The sequence below is a fragment of the Trachurus trachurus genome, assembly GCF_905171665.1.
Source record: "Trachurus trachurus genome assembly, chromosome: 7".
Classification (NCBI taxonomy): domain Eukaryota; kingdom Metazoa; phylum Chordata; class Actinopteri; order Carangiformes; family Carangidae; genus Trachurus; species Trachurus trachurus.
Genome location: NC_139901.1, coordinates 33,246,743 through 33,252,933, shown reverse-complemented (window position 1 = coordinate 33,252,933; position 6,191 = coordinate 33,246,743).

Genomic DNA, 6,191 nt, shown 5'->3' with positions numbered 1-6,191 from the left:
CCGTAAACACAGCCACGTGAAGCAGCAACTCTGGCTCTCTGTGTCAGGCCTCAGCCACTCCACTGCACATGGTGTATTTTTTTGCAAAAAAAATCAGCTTTTTGGACCAAAATATATTTTACGAAGAATTTCTGAAGTGTTCGAGTCGTTATTGATTGTTTGTTTTTGTCTGAATCACTGAATCCTTGAAGGTTGAGACTGTGTGAATGAATGTGTGAATAAATAATTAGACGTGAGACTTATTTATTGATCCCACTTGCTACAGTAGCAGAAAAAATCTAAAGACACTGTGTACAGCAGGGAAAGTAAGTATCGAATGCATCATCATTTTTCTCAGTAAATATATTTCTGTCAGAGCTACTGACATGAAATTTTCACTAGATGTCGACAACAACCAAAGTAATGCAGACATAACAAAGAAATCCAAACATTTATGACCATAAATTAAAGGAACATTGTGTAGGAATTCCTCCCATCTAGCACAGGGTATCCGCGGGGTCTTGAAAAGTATTAAAAGGTGATAAATACATTTTGGGAAAATTAAGACCCTTAAAAAGTATTAAAAAGTCTTTTCACGACTTAATAAAGTCTTAAATATTGAAGGTATTTTTTCTAAATTAGCTGTCTAAGAGTTTGAGTCCTAAAAAACATTGTGAAAGTGTGTGATTTTATTCATTTTATGCAATGTGTTGTTTTGTTTTTTTGCCTTTGATTTATTATTCCAGCCTATTTTGAATTCTGTTGTATCATAGTGGTCTATAGTCTTTATCACAAACTAGAACTATTAAGTTGAAAGTGTCACTAGTGTAAATGTTTACAGCTTGAAGTGGCGGTGAGGTGTTGAAAAATATTGAGAACGTCTTGAAAAAGTCTTAAAAATGTATTGAAATTAACTTCAAGATTCCTGTAATTACCCTGTAGCGTTGCGGTTGTATATCGCAAGCAACTCAATCGTATTTTTCATGCTGCATTCACCTCAAATTGGGCAGACGGCAGACGGACGACAGCCGCTGCACGTAACGGCATAAACAAGCCTCTATGTAAACAAGTGGTCCGTCAGCACGAGGCCAAACAATACACGTGACAATATGTTGTCATGGCGATGTGGCATTGTTTTACCGTCTTTCTCTGGACTTCTGTGACTAAAATGACATCTGGTTTGTTAGCGACGGCCGTCTGCCCGACTGCAGGTGAATGCAGCATCAGTGTAACGCTCCATGGAGATATGAATGATATGAACGGCTCATTCAGAGCTGAAAGGAACACTTCACTTTGTGTAACTTCTCCTGTTCTCTATTCACGAAAGTCGATTATTTGGTTCTTCAGTCTGTTTTTCATTAACCAGTAATCCCCCCATCAACAATGTCCCTTTAAAAGAACATTTCACCATGAACTGGACACGACCAGGTGCCAGGAGTCAAAAGAAAACTAAGAAGAGCCGAGGAGATCTCACCTGGAATCAGCAGGTACAGTTGTTTGAAAGAAAAACTGTGAGTAATGCATTCAACCACCATGGTCTCTATACAAAAGGTGCACACTGCAAAAACTCAACAAAAAAAATTCCAAGAATATTTGTCCTTTTTCTTGTCAAAATGTCTCATTTCTAGTCTAAACTAATCTCTTTCCACTTAAAATAAGACTCATCACCTAAAAATGATCTTATTTTTAGATCATTTTCACTTGTTTCAAACATATTTTCACTTGAAATAAGTAGAAAAATCTGTCAGTGAAAGTACGTTTTTTGTGCTTGTAATAAGAAAGAAAAACTTGCTCCACTGTCAGATTTTTCTACTTATTTCAAGTGAAAATCTGCTTGAAAGAAGTAAAAACTTTATGAAAACGAGCTACTTTTTTATGTTTAAGACTTATTTTAAGTATAAATTGATTTGTTTTGACGAGAAATGACATTCTGACTAGAAATAAGACAAATATTCTTGGTAAGATATTTGAGTTTTTGCAGTGTAGGATCTTGATGTCTCTTTATTCAAGCCATGCACAGAATCTCCCACAGCAGAGTCGAGAGAGAGGAGCTCCCTGAACAGAGATCAGTCTTCAGAAAGAAGAAAGCTGTTTGCATAGCTCCACTATCTTCACACTATCTTCAAGGCCGCGTTGCTAATTAAAACTGTTCAGCTTCTCACAAAATAAAACTCTCCTGCAAGACGTCACGGGACGTATGATCAACACTCAGCGTTTCTCCATCATCAGTAGAAAAACGATACACGTTTCATTGTTCAGAGATACATTACAGCTCAGTGTGAGTGAATAGAGATAAATGGACAGTTTGGATTTAGAGAAAAGATAAAATACACAAAATATGTTAAAGGGATAGTTCAACATTTTGGCAAATTGGCCCATTGCCATAATCCCTATAGTCATAGCAGTAGGTACATTACCTTTAATTGTCGGTGCAAGCTGTTTTTAGAACGGCGGAGCAGAGCCGTGAGCTGCTCAGAGCTACGCTACAGAGGCTCATGGGATTTCTTGGTTTCCCTCATCAAACTCATCAAATACACAATCCAACAACTCCACAACGCTCTGGTGGACAAGTTGTGAGCTGCACATTCACCACGCTATGAGATAATAACACAACGTTACCACACAGAGTTGTTTTAGAGGGAAATGCAGAGACTGTTGATGAAAAACTGTCCCTGAACGATTATGGCAATGGGCCAATTTGCCAAAATGTTGAACTATCCCTTTAATACAACCAGATGAGGAAGAAGAGGCTGGTGCAAAAGAAGAAGATCAGGGCGATGATGTCCATCCACCACTTTGACTCAGACTGAAACATCTCATGACATTTTATACAAACATGAACAGTCTCAGGAGGATGAAGGCATCTGACCTTTGACCTTTGAGCTTTTCTCTTCTTCACCACCGTCCAGTTATTATCACTCACATATTCAACGACACAGTTGAATTTGGGCCCGAAACCCCATTTTTCGATGACTCAGAGGGTCGAACCTGGAAGATAATTTATATCTCCTGTCAGTTCTGAGAAGTTTTCATTTACTATACAAACTCCTCATTCTTATTTATTATGGATTTAAAGGAAAGTTCTTCACAAATACCATGTTTGTGTTAAAGCTCCATACAGTATAAAGGTAGAGGTTTGTATTAAAGCTCCATACAGTATAAAGGTAGATGTTTGTGTTAAAGCTCCATACAGTATAAAGGTAGATGTTTGTGTTAAAGCTCCATACAGTATAAAGGTAGATGTTGTGTTAAAGCTCCATACAGTATAAAGGTAGATGTTTGTATTAAAGCTCCATACAGTATAAAGGTAGATGTTTGTGTTAAAGCTCCATACAGTATAAAGGTAGATGTTTGTGTTAAAGCTCCATACAGTATAAAGGTAGATGTTTGTGTTAAAGCTCCATACAGTATAAAGGTAGATGTTTGTGTTAAAGCTCCATACAGTATAAAGGTAGATGTTTGTGTTAAAGCTCCTTCAGTATAAAGGTAGATGTTTGTATTCACTAGCAAGGACCACGCCACAACAATGTGCCATTAGACGATTTAATGGGATGAAATGATATGATGAACATGAATGAATGATATTGTACGAGAGTGGTAAAGGTGCGGGGAGGTTGATGTCGCGTCAGGTCTGGGAAGATAAACCGGAGACCGACGGAGGGAGACTCAGAGTGGGGGTTCCGTCTCAGCGTTGTTCCGCCCGTAATGGAAGGACGATGAGTCCGCGGTGGAAGATGGTACATAACATATACGAAGTTACGGCTGTGTGTTTTGTAGACTTAATCATAAACAAAAGATTACAGGTTACGGAGCGCGTTTGTGTCGCGGAGCGCAGAGACGAGAGCTGGGACACCGAGGCGGCGACCGTGTAACTACGCTGATGTTGCAAGGTTGGTTTTCAGCTGTGAGACGCCAGGTGAAGGCAGAAATCGCCGGACAGAGGTGAGAGAGCAGGCACGGGGAGGATACGACCTGTCCGCCGCCGGGAGCCGATGAAGCGGGCGGCGGAGGCCCCGTGACGACGTCGCCAGAGCGTAGTGAGCGACACGTGAGAAAACAAACGTACGGGTGGTGAGGAAGGGATGGGGGAGGAAGGAAGGGTAGAGGGGATGGAGGTTCGTGGAGCCTGCAGGCATGGGGACGAGAAAAGGCAGAAATTACCTGATGGAGGTGAGTAGTCTGGGGCCGTTGACTTGCCGTTTTGGTAGAAAACGGATCCAGGGCGAGAGAGACAGACCTTCCCGTAAAAATAAAAGCACCGAGCTAATAAAAGCGGTAAAAGTCTTTTTAAGGAATATAATTTACAAGAAAGTCCCCAAGCCATTAAGTTAACATTTTGCATTGATTGTATTACAAGTTAATGTTTATTTCATAAGTTCTATGTTGGTGAACACTTTTATTTTGGTGAATTTGGTGATTTCGGAATCCGCTACAGACGGGAACCAGAATGCAGACGAATTCGGAGGTAACGGACACCAGGCTCTTCGCTTGTCTGAAGAGCCTGGTGACGCGAGGCTAGGAGGTGAGAGAGAGCCGGCACGATACCTGTCAGCCGACGATGAGGGCAGCGGAGGCCCTGTGACGTCACGTGCGCCGCCGCCTGAGAGTAGTGAGCAACACACGATAAAACAAACATACAGGTGGTGGGGGAGGGATGGGGGGAGGGAGGAAGGGTAGAGGGGTTTGTGGAGCCTGCAGGCATGGGGATGAGAAAAGGCAGAAATTACCTGATGGAGGTGAGAGGGAGCCGGCACGATACCTGTCAGCCGACGATGAGGGCACAGAGGCCCTGTGATGTCACGCGTGGCCGCCGCCTGAGCGTAGTGAGAAACACACGAGAAAACAAACATTCAGGTGAACATAGATGGTGAAGGGTAGAGGGGATGGGATGAGATGTGCACGGGAGGTTTGTGGAGCCTGCAGAAGCGGGGACGAGACGTGCAGGTCGTGGTCCGCGGCGGTGGCGGCGTGGAGCGACGAGGAAGCGCGTCGTGTCCCCTCGAGAAATCGAGGCAACAGAGGAAGGAAGAGGTTGACCCGGGTATTTGTAGGCTTGACCGGTGATTAGAGGTGTGGTTGGGGCGTGGCCCTGCTCCTGAACTTAAGTTAACTCCGTGAACTTTCTTTTAAAGCTCCATACAGTATAAAGGTAGATGTTTGTGTTAAAGCTCCATACAGTATAAAGGTAGATGTTTGTGTTAAAGCTCCATACAGTATAAAGGTAGATGTTTGTGTTAAAGCTCCATACAGTATAAAGGTAGATGTTTGTATTAAAGCTCCTTCAAAATAAAGGTAGATGTTTGTGTTAAAGCTCCATACAGTATAAAGGTAGATGTTTGTATTAAAGCTCCATACAGTATAAAGGTAGATGTTTGTGTTAAAGCTCCATACAGTATAAAGGTAGATGTTTGTGTTAAAGCTCCATACAGTATAAAGGTAGATGTTTGTGTTAAAGCTCCATACAGTATAAAGGTAGATGTTTGTGTTAAAGCTCCATACAGTATAAAGGTAGATGTTTGTGTTAAAGCTCCATACAGTATAAAGGTAGATGTTTGTATTAAAGCTCCTTCAAAATAAAGGTAGATGTTTGTGTTAAAGCTCCATACAGTATAAAGGTAGATGTTGTGTTAAAGCTCCATACAGTATAAAGGTAGATGTTTGTGTTAAAGCTCCATACAGTATAAAGGTAGATGTTTGTGTTAAAGCTCCATACAGTATAAAGGTAGATGTTTGTGTTAAAGCTCCATACAGTATAAAGGTAGATGTTTGTGTTAAAGCTCCATACAGTATAAAGGTAGATGTTTGTGTTAAAGCTCCATACAGTATAAAGGTAGATGTTTGTGTTAAAGCTCCATACAGTATAAAGGTAGATGTTTGTAATAAAGCTCCATACAGTATAAAGGTAGATGTTTGTATTAAAGCTCCTTCAAAATAAAGGTAGATGTTTGTGTTAAAGCTCCATACAGTATAAAGGTAGATGTTTGTATTAAAGCTCTATACAGTATAAAGGTAGATGTTTGTGTTAAAGCTCCATACAGTATAAAGGTAGATGTCCATGTGTAGTGTGATTATAAAGCAGCTCTAGGTTCTATATTAATACTGTGAAAGTATCAAAGCCTCAGTCCACAGAGAAATGCACACAGCCCGTATTCAGAAACTGAGCCTTTAGTAAAAACCAGCCGTCAGGACTTCCTGTCACTTTGTGATGTCAC